We start from the raw sequence: 13,343 nt of genomic DNA, 5'->3' as shown, positions 1-13,343 counted from the left end.
GCTGGGTGAAGAGTTTGGGCACATCCCAGCACCCCTGGGGAGGAGGGCAGAGGAATTCCCAGCTCTTACCTGGATCGTGCTGGAAGGAAGATGTTTGGTTGATGTGCAGTTGATGAAGGTGCCCAAAATTGGCTGTACATGAGCAGGTAGTGAGCCCCTTTTGGAACCACTCTCAAAGTTGGGTGGGTCTTCTTGAGCATGAAACCTGATGGAAACTTTAACAGGAAATATTTCACCTCTACTTCTCAAGTCAGGCCTTGACTTTCTGGGGAGATGTGGGAGAGGTGATCACTGCTAGGACATCAAGAACTGATTACCAAATTACTTTTTATTCATAACTGATTGGAATGAACACAGTCTGTGTATCTGAAGGCCTGTAGACAGAGAATTAAACTCATCTCTGGAGCTCCAGCCTTGGCTTTCCCCATTCTCTGTCTCCTGGCCCATCCTAGACCTAAATCTGTGCCACCAGACAGGTGAAAAGTGAATAAATTCTCTGCTTGTTCCATTCAGTGTTCTCAAATCCTCCCAGCACTTGAAAGAAAAGGCTCTAAAGAACTCCTAAGGGTCAGACTGTGCCATTTTTGTGCAACAGCAGTGTCACAATAAGTTGAGGTGAGCCCCTGGCCCACAAAACCACTTTTCAGGAGTTTGGTTGTGATGCTGAGATTTTGACATTGATGAATCCAGAGGGAATGATGTTGGTGGGAAGCATTAGGAGAGTTCAGGACACGGTGAAATATTAAATTACACAATTTTTCTAAACCTTTCAGTGTTCATATCTGTGTCTGGCTGAGGAAGATGTCCCAAACCGTCCCAGGTTCACTTTGTCCTGCAGAGAGCAGCTCCTTTTGGGGAGCAAGAGGCCTCTGTGGAAGGAAGAGCTTAACTCCAGTGACTCCTTTGGCTTTGACTCCTTGCAATTCCGATCTGAAGCTAATGCCCCATTATTCCAGCAGTGGCTGGTTGCTTGCTGTCATTTCAGGCACCCCTCAGTGCCAAGCAGCCCTCAGTATTTACCCACCTGAGCCTTATCAGTGCCTGCTCTCGGTAACCCGGATTCGTTGGCCATTATGGAGATTTGGTGGCTGTTCTCAGTTGACACACTCATTCTCTAAAGACAACATCCCAAATGAGTCTATTAGGGCTGGGAGCTGCTGGGCCAGCCTGCTAAGCAGGCTGAGATCAGAGTGTTTGCACTTCGAATTTGCTCAATTGGGCCCTTTCCATTATTGAGGCTGGGTGGCTCCTGCTCCCCGCCCTTGTTCCCTGCATTAACTCTCTATTACCTTGTTTGTTCAATGCCAGCTTATGAATGTCAATTTGTTCTCCAATTAGCTCTGCCTTATTGACTGCCCTCAGACTCCCCAGCTAAGCTTTCTGAAGTGCCTATCACTATCAAAGTGATTTGTTTAATTTTTTTAAGGGATATAACTTTAATGCGTCCTTTTATTCTGCTGTTATCTTGGTTGCCCCTATCTAGAGTCCGTTTATGGAGTGGGGTTTGTTCTAATAGCTTCATATCTGTGTTAATATTCCGTGACAGTTTATGTACTTAACTCGTGTGGGAGACACATTAATTCTCCTCACCTGGCTGTGATGGACTGGCAGGAACCTGTGAGAGGAAGACGAATTTCCCAGAGGTCTGGAGGGTAAATGCAGATGGGGTTTGTAGGAGGAAAATTAAGAAATGCATTTACTTGAGCATCTCATTCCCTCTGCCACGTACAGGAGATATTTTCCTCTGTGGGACTCAGCAATATCCTGGTTTTCCCAGTACATTGGTAGCTGGAGGGACATCAGGTGTTGGTGGAGAAGGAATTATGGAATATCCTGAGCTGGAAGGGACCCACAAAGATCCTCCAGACCAAATCCTGGCCCTGCACAGACACCCAACAATCCCACCCTGGGGTTAACTGGTTGTGCTTGAGATAAAAGAAACATCTCAGGCATTAGTTTTTTGGAGTTTCTCATTCTTTTCTCCCATATATCGTAATAAAATTGAAGTGTCAGAGCCCTTCCTCTTGTTGCTGAGTTGTTTTTTTTTAGCAGCACAGGGAACATCTCAGTGGGGAGCAGGATGCAGATGATTCCTGACTCTTCTCCAGATTGTCTGCTCTGGACATCTCTGGGAATTCTCTGTTCCTAGGAGCAGGGCTGGGTTTGAATTCCATGTGTTGGTGTTTATTGGGAATTATCTGTCACAGCAGAGACAATAACACAAAGAACAAATGGTTTATTTTTCTTTCTTCCCTCTGAACTTCAAACACCCTCAACATCTTTGCCTGCCTTGGATCTCCTGTTTCCAACCAGGAAAGGTTTTCTTTTATTTAGAGAAAAACTCCAGGAGAGATTACACTGGGAACATTTTATGCTAAGCTCTCATGGCTGTCTAGACTTTTTAGTTGTCAGTTTTAAAGTCTGGAGGAGAAAAAAGAACAATGGAAAGAAAAAAACGGAAAAGAAAAAATAAAGAGGAGAGAAAATAGGAGAAAAAAAAAGAAAAAAAGGAGGAAAAAGAAAAATACTTTTTTTTTTTTCTAGAGGTTTTGGAAAAGGGAGGAAATTCAGTTTTTCCATCTGTTTTAGCCTTAATTCATGACACCCAAAGGAACTGGACCCAGATCTTGTAGGGACACTGCAGGTGCTGAAGCTCTTTGAGAGACTTCCCTGACCTCTGATGCCAAGGGAATGTGGAGTTCTGAGGGATCCCCAACTGCTGGGAGTCCAGCCTGGCAAAATACAGAAGTCAAACTTCAGATTTTCCTGCTCTTTCATTCCCTCTTTTCTACAGCAGCTTCTCGTCGTGTTTTCCCACCAATTTTTTTTAACACTACTCCCCAAATCCATGGATAATTGGGTTCATTGGCTCCCCAAGCACCCCAAATATTGCTGTCACTTCTTGGTTTGGCCATTCCAGGTCTGTTCTGATGGATTGGATCAGTGCTACTGCTGAGCAAGGAAGCACAAATCCAGCTTTGATTTTGGTCAAATATTTCCCATGTTACAGCAATTGAACCCACTGTCTGAAAATAACATTTCTCAGCCATCCTCAGAGCTCTGCTTTTCTTTCTTAAGCAATCCACCCCCAAAAAAGTTATTTGGATTTGCTGAAGAAATACAACTGGGGCAAAAGCATAGAGAACTCTTAGGAAGGGACACAAGGAATGGTTGTGAGAGGGGTTTGCTGCTTTTTTCTGTCTGAGACAGGTGGGTTTGGGCATCAGAGCAGTGTCAATAAATGGCTTTTGCAGTTATCTAAATGCTTTGGCTCTGCTTGGGCGTTTAATCTCTTGTAAAAGCTGTTTATTGCTCTCGGTGCTGCTCTGCGAGGGTACAAATGCCACAATTAGGCCTCTCAGAGACTTCCCAAAACACAGCTGATGAAAGGTCAAGCAGAAAAATTGAGATGCTGCTCTCCTTAATGAAGAGAGCCCAGCCCTCCTGCATAAAGCTCAGTATCAGCCCCAAATCCGGGGTGGGAGGATGGAGGGGATGTGGGTCCCTGGCCAGGGTGAGGCTGTGTTTGGTTTCCAGGTAACAAATTGCCATCACCAAAGGTGTTCCTAAAAGTCCATTTGAGTTCTCTTAGCGATCTTCCCCAGGCAGATTGTTAACCCCAACGTGCTGTAAAATGTAAGTGGCATTTAGAGGTGGCATCACAAAGAAGGAGCAATCAAGCCTCATTAACACTGGAGTTTATAATTGCAGATTACTGTAATTTGTGGTGGATTCGGGATTTAGCAAGGGTGTTATTTCTGCTGTTGGGGGCTAATGAGTGGTGGGAGAAATTTATGTAAGTTTAGGCATTTCTTCTTCTTTAGCAATCAACTGACAACAAATGAAGACCTCAGCTTTTGGTTTGTGATCAGAAAAAGCAGCCCAATAAATATTACACTAAATTTGGCCTGGGGGGAAGCCCAGACCTTTCTAGGTCCCGTTTTTAGTCCCTCCTCTTGCAAGGAAAGGAATCATAGAATTGTGGAATTATTAAAGTAAAAGACCTGTAAGATCATCAAGCCCAATTGTCAAACCAGTGCCACCACAGAATCACGTCCCCAGGTGCCACATCCACACGTTTTTTGAACACTTCAGGGAGGGTGACTGCACCACTGCCCTGGGCAGCCTGTGCCAATGCTTTATAACCCTTTCCATGTGAAAATCTGTCCTAATATCCAGCCTGAACCTCCACTGGCCCAGCCTGAGGTTGTTCCCCCTCCTCCTGTCTAACCCTAACCCTAACCCTAACCCTAACCCTAACCCTAACCCTAACCCTAACCCTAACCCTAACCCTAACCCTAACCCTAACCCTAACCCTAACCCTATTCCCTGGAGCAGAGCCCAACCTGGGGCTGTCTCCTCCTGTCAGGGAGTTGTGCAGAGCCTCAAGGTCCCCCTTGATCCTCCTTTTCTCCAGGCTGAGCCCCTTTCCCAGCTCCCTCAGCTGCTCCTGAAAGACTTGTGCACCAAACCTTTCCCGAGGATTCATTTGTTTTTATTTAAAATGTGGAGGATAAGAATGAGGCATCTTCCTTCAGGGTTTTCAGGTAATGCCAAAGGCAGGTGGTGCTCCGAGGAGGATGGGTCTGTCCTTTGGATCAGAACCTCCTGCTCATCTCTGGCAATTTAGTGAAAGGAACTCCTTTGGTTCCTTGATTTTCCATTTTTTAACATAATACATACTTTCTTAATAAATAATTTTTTAATAAATAATTTCTTGCAATAATTTTTTGTTGTTTCTAGGGGTGGATCCAAACTCAGGAGTGTCTGAGCTCAGCTCTGAGCTCCTTTGCTTTCAAGCAGTGTTTGGTTAGCAGGATAAAAGGCAGAGCACAGGTTCTTACCCTAAACCAGGGAAGTGTCCTAACCTTCCACAGAGATTACAGCTGAGTTAGTCCAGGTTTTAAGGAAGTTCATAATTAGGGGTTTTAATTTATTTCATAGGATCTTTGAGAGGGGTGAATTTAGGTAAAGAATTGGGGGGTGTGCCCTTAGGCCTTGCTGCTGATGGAAAACAAAAGGAAAAAACAATGGAAAACCAGCTTTGATTTTAGACTGTTATTCCATTCTTTAGCTCCAAGAGCTGCTTTAACGTAGCCTGATTGCTGAGGTAAATTAAACTCCTAATCACATTGACCCAATTATCATCCAGAACACTCTGCTTCCCTCCTCTGAGGTTTGGAACTTGTGACTTCGCAGCTCCCTCCAGTTGTGACAGTGATGCCATTTGATCTGCCCTGGCCTGGTTTTTCTTCTCTGTTCCCTCACCCCTGAGAACTCCTGGCTGGAGAGTTTGACTCTCCCACAAACCTTTTCCTGAAGTTAAAAACAAGAGTTAGTTTTTCACAGCGATGCTGAACTCATGGGGAATGAAGGGACCTCCCCAAGCCAGAGGAGAAGAGAGGAAGGAAAAGAGGCTCTAGCAGTGGACAAATATTGGGATTGTGACCACCAGCCATGTGTTCAGGACACACAACAACTATTTAAAACATAAAGACAAGTTTCAGGCTTGGAAGAAGTCAAAGAGATGCACTGGGGCTACCTGAGCACCCTGGAGGCTTCCAGAGCATCAGAAATTCTGCCTTCAGTGTCTGCATCAATATTTGCTGCAGCAATAGTGTAGCAAAACCTAAAAATCCCAGCCCAGCAGCATCTGTGCACTCCCAGCCAAAATGCCTGAGGAAAGCCTGCAATTGCTTTAATTTTTTTTTTCCTGCATGGTGACAACATTAAAAGATGTGCAAGTTTTATTTTTTGACTGCACTCATCGTTCACAAACAGAAATAAAAATGCAAACCCTCCAATTTAAGTCCTTCAGCCAAAAATATGTCGATTTGCAAAGCAAAAAATAGCAGCCCCTGCCATCCTTGACAGCTGTAGTTTGGCTGATTTTAGGAGATATCCCGAAAGGTGAGCTTGGAAGGATGTCATATCTGACTCTTATCTTTGAATCCCATATACTTATGTTTATTAAAATCAATATAATCCATTAGCCTACTTTGTTTCCATTTTTAATAATCTATTGATATATTGCCTGGGCTTTTATGGGACTAAACAAATTTCCTCTTTATGTGCCCTGTAATAGCCGGAGGTCAGGCTGCTTGAGAGCAGTTGCTGTATATAAATGTTTATTTACTGCCTGACTACTGATTGAGAACATATCTGGTCCACAGGCTTCAGATGGCTTTTAAACTAGAGATTTATGGCTTACTTCCTGTTTTCCAGACACAGTACACCATTTTTAAATAAAGTAATGAATGCAAGGTATTGTGAAAATAATAGCCAGGGATTGCCCCAAACTCCGCGTTTGGGAGCAGGGCCTGTCGGGCCCTCTGTTATTTCATCATTCATTTGTTTTCTATTGGGGTGGCTTTTAGGGACATTAAACACTCAACTGGTGCAGTTTCCTTTGTGCCCAGGGTGTCTTTGTAGTCTGGAGCTGCCCTCCTGGAGCAGCTCAAGTGCCCCCTTCAGCCTCTCCATGGCCAGGCTGGGAATCTGAAGGGAAGAGCGTTATCAAAATTTGCTGATCCATTTTATTTTGGGGGGGGTCACTTTCTAGCAGCTTCTTTTTTGTTAACCCTCAGTTTAGCAAAGCATTTACAGTCAGGATGGGTTTTACCTGAGACCAGGTCCCTCCTTTATGTGGTTTCTTGCCTTTTTTTGCTTCTAGCTAAGAGCACTTCACAGAAAATGCTCATTTTTAAGTCTCTAAAAGTAATTTTGACATTGCCGTGTTCTGTTTCTGTGCTTCTTGGACACCACATTTCATGACATGTCAATTAACCATGTTTGAGAGGCTTTTGTTCTCCAAAAGTGTGATTATCTACCCAGAAAAATCCTTTGTGCCTGCTGTGACAAGACAAGGAAATCACATTTTTCATCATGTTATTGTGATAAAAGCACTCACTCATAAAATATCTCAAATTGGCGATGGCAGACAAGTGGCTCAGTTCACACTCGTGACAATGGGATCCCTGTCAGCAGAAGTTTGCATAAGTTCCTGGTCTCAGGGTGAGAATTTCAGCTCCAAATCACAATTTCATACACTAAAATTGGCCATTATTTAGGACATCCCTGCCTCACAGGGATTATTCCATTCATGATTCCTGAGAGCCCAAATTCCTTGGCAGAGAATGGGGTGTGAGTACAAGAGCAAGAAACTGGAATTTCCCCCTGGAGATGGGCTCGTTCACTTATTTATTTTTGCAATTTTCATTGAACATTGCTCCCCTCTGGCCATGACATGGTTCAGAATCACCATTTTTAAGGGTATTTTGTTTTTTTACAGAAACCTCTTGGTTTGAGAGTCCAACTCCACCTTGCAGGAGGTGAGGATTTCAAAGAGCCACTGAGTCATGGCTGTGGCCATAACCTGCTCTGCCTCATTTAGAGCCACCCTGGGCCCTGCTAACCCCAGGAGGGGAATTTTTGTACTGATTTCAGTGCCTGATATTTATATTTATATAAATTATATTTATATTTATGCCATATGTCTGTCTGTGGATGCCTTTAGGCCCAGACTAGGCCTTGTTTAGTGATTTCGGTGTCCCCTTGAGGGACAAAGTTGGTGGCACAGGGACTGAGCAGGCAGAGGATGTGCCAGCTCCAATTTGGATTTCTCATACTCATCATCTCTAGATGCTTTTTCAGTGATTTCAGTGGTGTTATTGTGATTTTGCAACCTGAAAAAAGTGTTGTGCATCCCTCCAGCTCTGAGGGCAGAGCTCTGAGCTGCCTCCTTAGGCCCAGGGTGATTTCACCCGGCTGGAAACCCACCAAAATAAAGATGATTTGTAACACTAAACCAGCCCAGCTGCATTTGGGTTTTGTGGTGTTGCACAGGGTGTTGTTTTAAACAGGAATAAAGCAGTGGCCTCTCCTTGATGAGTGCCCTGCCTGCTGAGGAGCAGATCCCCCGGGTTTCCTGGCCGTGTGTGATTCCCAGTGCTGATCTCTGGCCCCTAGATGATGCTGTTCATCTGTCAGGATCCATGAGTGCCTCTGACAACAGCTGCAGTGTTTTGGAGATGCTGCAGCATGGCAGGAGTTCAGTCAAAACCGCCAATTACATTTTGTCCCACAAGGAAATGAGAGTGAAGAGAGGTGGCTGTGAAAGTGCCACGTTGGAGTGGCCCCGACACACAAATATAGGCCCTTTGAGGGAGTTTTATGTGTATTTTTAACCTTTTATCCCATTAAAATTAGTCCTAATGAAGGCAACACAGAGCACGGTGTGTGCCTGGGGAACACAGAGCTCCTGCTCTTTAAAATGTCTCCCAAGAGACTGAACTCCCTGATCCTTTGATTGACCATTGCACGTCCAATATCACCATTTTCTACAAGGAACAGGTGGCTGTCCTTAGGGATTTATTTGGCACCAATAAAGAGAGGGGCTCAGTGACTCTCACAAAGTGTTCCAGGAGCATTCCCAGCTTGTTCCTGCATGGAGCACCTCATGTTACCTCATCATCCTCATTCCCTTTGGACTCTGAAGGATGGATCCTGTTTGTGTGGGTGTTCACGAGATGTTTTGGGGCTTTTCCCTCACTTATCACATGCAGAGCTCGATTCCACACCCCTTCCACTCAAGTGGAGAGTGATAGACTTTAAAGGGAATCTACTGATGCCACAGCTACTTAACAGGATTTTCCAAAGCACTTGTGTGTCTAATTCCCATTGGTTTTACATGAGGGAATTGGCTTCCACTTCCAGGGCATGATTCTTGATCATTCCTTTGTTTTTACAACACCCACAACATCAGCAAACTCAATTTTGCTGAAGGGGTGGCCCAAGGGACAGCTCAGCTTTGAAAGATTTTTTGCATTATTTTTTAATGGAGAGCTTAAAAAATTTGGGAATCCTCCCATTGCCTTCTGGAACAATATTCAAAAGTTTAGGGCTTGACTCAAGTACTCAGCTATTCCCACTAAGAGGGGCTTATTCTGCCCTTGGTCAAGGTAATCTGTGGTAGAACTGAAGGAATTTCAAGGGTTTTACACCCCAAGTGGACTTGGCTGAGAGCATTTCCTGACTCTTGGCTGTCTCCCCTTCCATGTGCACCAAGCTGTCAAACTCCTTTCCTTTGTTTGGATGTCAATGATTTCCTTGATGACAAGATAATCCAAATTACCTCTTTATTGCCCTGTAAAATCAAGGTAGGGGAGGAGCACACCCAGCGATTTTGGGCTGTTCCAGAGCTCTGGCAGCAGGTTTTGAAGTCTCTTTCTCCTCCCTCTCCTCATTTTTGGGAAGGGTCTGGGACTGTGGGTGCTGGAATAAAAACTCTCCAGCAAATGCAATGTGTAAATTTTGGAAAAAAAAAAAAAAAAGAAAAAAAGAAAAAAAAGAAAATATTAAACATGTGGTTTGTGTTTCAAAACGCGGAAAATATTATGAAAGCAATAAACTATCCCTGCTGCAGGGGCTGTGCCTCTGTGAGTACACACTCTCAGATTTGGTTACGTGTCACTCTCCAGCCCCATTCCAGCAGAACCTGGGCTGGCTGAGGAGCAGCAGGGCTGGGTGTCCCTGATGGAGCCTGTGCCACCCCAGGGGAGGTGACAAACACCTCCCTGCATCCATGGAGCTTGTCCTGGCCTTCTGCAGCTGTTCCAGCACTGGGGAGCCTCATGCCAGGCTGGTGGATAAACATTCAGGGGGCAGAGGTGTCCTCTGAGCTCTGTGACGTTCATCATTAGCAATGGCCACGTGGCTCACGTTGTTTCCTCCTGGGAATTAGACATTTTGGCCCATTTATCCACCCAGACAGACACTCAGTGGCCTGAGGGATGGAAAACAGCTTGGAATCTTGGAATCCTGGGATGGTTTGGGTTGGAAGGGGTCTTAAAGCTCATCTGTTCCACCCCCTGCCACGGGCAGGGAGGCCTCCCACTACCCCAGGTTGCTCCAAGCCCAACCTGGCCTTGGAGAAGGAATTGTGGAGCATCAAGGAAAGGTTCAGCAAGAAGTAATTCCCTCCCAAGCTTTCCAGCAGGCTTTGGAACAAGCCGAGGACATTGGCAATGGGATTCCTGTGCTGTTGTGGCTTCAGCAGGTTTAGTCCAAGCTCCAGTTAAACAAATCATTGTTTGGGGAGCATGGACACTTCATTTTTTTAATAGCCTGTGACCTGCAATAGAATTTAGGTTGGGTGTTAATGACCAAAGGTTTTGCAAGTAATTAAATTTGTGGCAAGAGCTGTCCCTGAGAGGCTGGGAGTGTTCCTGAGAACAGGCTGGTGCCTGTGTGGTGCTGGAGTCTTAAACTTGAGTAGGAGAACTGTGAGGAACAGGGATGGGGCTGAGACTCATCAGTCCAGGTGGCTCCTTTAATCTACATCATGAGTTACACACACTGCTGTGGCTGTTTCATGAATTTTGTACCAAAATTTTACGAAATTATGAATATAACTCTGGGGTTTTTTTCATTGGGCAAAAGAAATGACAGGAGTACAAATGAGATGAGCTGTAACTCACATCACAGAAAATGGTTTCATTTTCAGGTTGGGAGTTTCAGGTTTAAATTTCAGGTTGGGAATCTCATGTGTAAATTATCCATTAAGTTACTCACACTTTACAAAGAGAAGGTGTGGACCACATATATGTTGTAGGCCACTCCTAAAATGTGAATATGTGCATCATTTTAGGATCTGTGCACAAGTCACAGAGAATCTTCTTGTTATCCTGCAACCATTCTGCTTTTTGTGAAATTATTCTCTTCTCTATCTAAGCTTTTGTGCCATCCTTCAGGAACCTGAGGGGCCACAGCATTTCCCTTCCATTATTGTGGCCACAGTTCAAAAGGACATGTCACAGATAAAATAAAATCAACTTTAAGTTCTGCCCAACATCTCAGCTCCTGGCAGAGTCCTACACGGGATCTTTGCTGGCTGAGGCTCTGCTGAATTGCCTGAGCAGTGCTTCCAGTAGGAGTTATTAAATTTGGAGGGTTTACATCCATTCTTGTGCCCTGGCAGGTGGCTGTGCCCTGCCACCCCCCACAGTGGGCAGGAGGGAGACTGGGATTACACTGGGCTGGTTCATGTCTGGGGCTGTGAGAAGCCCCCAGCAAGAACAGACACAATAAAGCTGCAAAATAAGAAGAAAATATTGTATTTTAATTTTTTTTTTAGCCAGAAGAAGGGATGGGGAAAGGCTGTAAATACACAAACTCTGCATTTACAACGCTTTGTGCTGCAGCTTTGCACGGGAGGTTACCTACTGTGCACTGTGTCTTTAAAACACTAATGGGCCCACTGAAAAAAGAAAAAAAAAACACCAAAAAAACCCCAGCAAACCCATGACAGTCCACCAGCAACTAGCACACTAACAGGTTCTCATCTGACACCAGTAGGGAACCAAAGATATTTTATTATTTGGAAACTCCATATAGGGAAAGCCAGCCTTGAATCTGTCATTACTCCAAGAACCACACCTCCCCTGGGAGTTAATTATTTTCTTAAAATGCAACTTGTACTGTTAGTTTAAAACATTCCAACTGTGTTCGCACTCTTTAAATCTTCTGTAAACCTTAGAGTTTAAATCACTTGCAGATAAGAGTAATTCTATTAGAAAAAAAAGGTTTGGTGGAAGGGGAAAGAGAGGGAAATAAAAGGGCATTGATAGAAGCGTCCTTTGGGTGCCCATTGCCCTGTCACCTTTAGAACTTGGCAGGAGCTGCAGCCCACAGTAACTTTATAGGTCCTGGCACAGAATGAAACAAAATAGGTGCATGCCACATTTTCCTTCCAAAAAAACGCCAGGCAGAGACTTACCCCCTTTGTGAGGGGCTGAGTATGGCAGAGCTCGGTTAGATTAAAAAAAATAATAAATTAATGCTTAGTGGGGCTGACAGGTCAGAGCCTTTGCTGGGCTTGTATTTTGAAAGAAGGCATTGGGCAAAGGGCTGTCTCTGGCTGGGATCACGTTTGGGAACAGAGGGTTGGGAGGGTGTTTAAATACGGGGCGCTACTGCGATGTTTGAGCACCTCAGCTCCTCTTGCCTTGGCTCCTTTCGCTGCTTTCATGGCAATTCTGGGGCATTACAAGGAGAGAAAAACAAAAAAAAAGAGCTGGTTGCTGTGGGTTTGCCACGAGTGAGGCAGGAAAGGAAGAGGGTGATGTGTCATTTTTGGAACTGTCTGGCCAATCCTTCGTATGCTGCGTTGGCCGTGCTCCGAGGTTTGAGGGTAATTCAGTGGTTCCAGAGCTTGGCTTCTTTTTCTCCTTCATGCCCTGCCCAGCCCTTCTTTCTCCCTGTAATTTGTTTGGGCTGAAAATCAGAATCCCAAATTCTTTAAGGGTTGTTTTTCTTTTTTGACCAGTTTGCTTTTGCAGGAGTGTCTTGGTTGAGCTGGGGTCTGTGCCAAGCACCCCACAGCTGTGGGAGCTGTTTGGGAAGGAAGAGGATTTGGGAAAGGCAAAGAACTGGTCCCTGATGATGCTGTGTGACACTGGCTGTGACTCTGGAGACACTTCTGCTTTGTGGGGATGCTCAGAGACCCTGCTGGGGGACAGAAAATGAGTGGTGAAAATCCTGGGCCTTCTGAGAGTGTCTGGGTGTTGCTGTCACCCATTAAATAATAAAATCTGTCCTTTTGTAAAGCAAATCCCGCCCTTCCCTCCAAAAACATTCTGGATTTTTATTTTGGAAATACCCTAAAATTGGAATTGTCACCCAACCTTTCACTCCATCCAAGGGCCTTGATAAATGGAACCCCAATTCTCACTCTGTATGATTTCTGCAGGTGAGAGCACTGCAAAGGCATCTTCTCCTCTCAAGCCCTCAAACCCTCAGCACCCTTGGGCACCTGGAAGAAAGCAGAGTGTCAGGAAGAATCCAGAATCCCCTTTCCCAGCTTTATTTGCCTCCTCTCCCATTTTTCTTGATTTTTTGAAGTGCCCAAGGTGCTCCAGGCAGCCCAGATTCCCTGCCTGCCTCACCACCTGCAGGCAGGGAGCTGATGGAGTCACATCCCCTCACCTGAGTTCTTCTATCCTGCAGAAATAACAGCAGTAAAATAAGAGAAAGAGAATTCTTTTTCTCCCCAAAACCAGCCTTGACTGAAAATTCTTGCCCATAGGTTCAATCAGAACAGATCAAGGATGTGTTCTGGAGGTTTTTGTGACTTTCTCTGGGTCTCTTCAAGCAAGTAAAACACTTCTACAAAAGGAATCCAACATAAAGCCCAGAAGAGTCTTTACAGAGATGACTATCAGAGGAGGAAACACTTCTGATTATGTTTTTAGGCAGAATAAACCTGTATAAAGGACACATTTCCCCTTAAAGCTGAACTGTGTGTAATGAGACACAGGAGCCCACTGAAAATAATGAGCTGTTAA

General features: G+C 44.8%; 1 long non-coding RNA gene across 8 annotated transcripts in view; it reads left to right on the top strand.

Annotated features, from left to right (window-relative positions):
- The window catches only part of LOC135285056 (uncharacterized), a 42,286-nt gene that overhangs the window by 18,707 nt on the left and 10,236 nt on the right, over positions 1 to 13,343 (top strand). For 4 of the 8 annotated variants that reach the window (XR_010350070.1, XR_010350063.1, XR_010350069.1 and 1 more), the window contains one exon: positions 1,732 to 2,012. The exons of 2 other annotated variants lie outside the window; for them this stretch is intronic. This is a non-coding gene — a long non-coding RNA (uncharacterized LOC135285056). Of the gene's footprint in view, positions 1 to 1,546; positions 2,013 to 13,343 lie in introns of those variants that run through there. 2 more of the 8 variants (XR_010350067.1, XR_010350066.1) reach the window with 2 other exon arrangements.

Source organism: Passer domesticus, chromosome 22 (genome assembly GCF_036417665.1).
Source record: "Passer domesticus isolate bPasDom1 chromosome 22, bPasDom1.hap1, whole genome shotgun sequence".
NCBI classification, from domain to species: domain Eukaryota; kingdom Metazoa; phylum Chordata; class Aves; order Passeriformes; family Passeridae; genus Passer; species Passer domesticus.
Note: the sequence above shows the minus strand (reverse complement) of the source record. Positions and strands in the feature narration are given on the sequence as shown.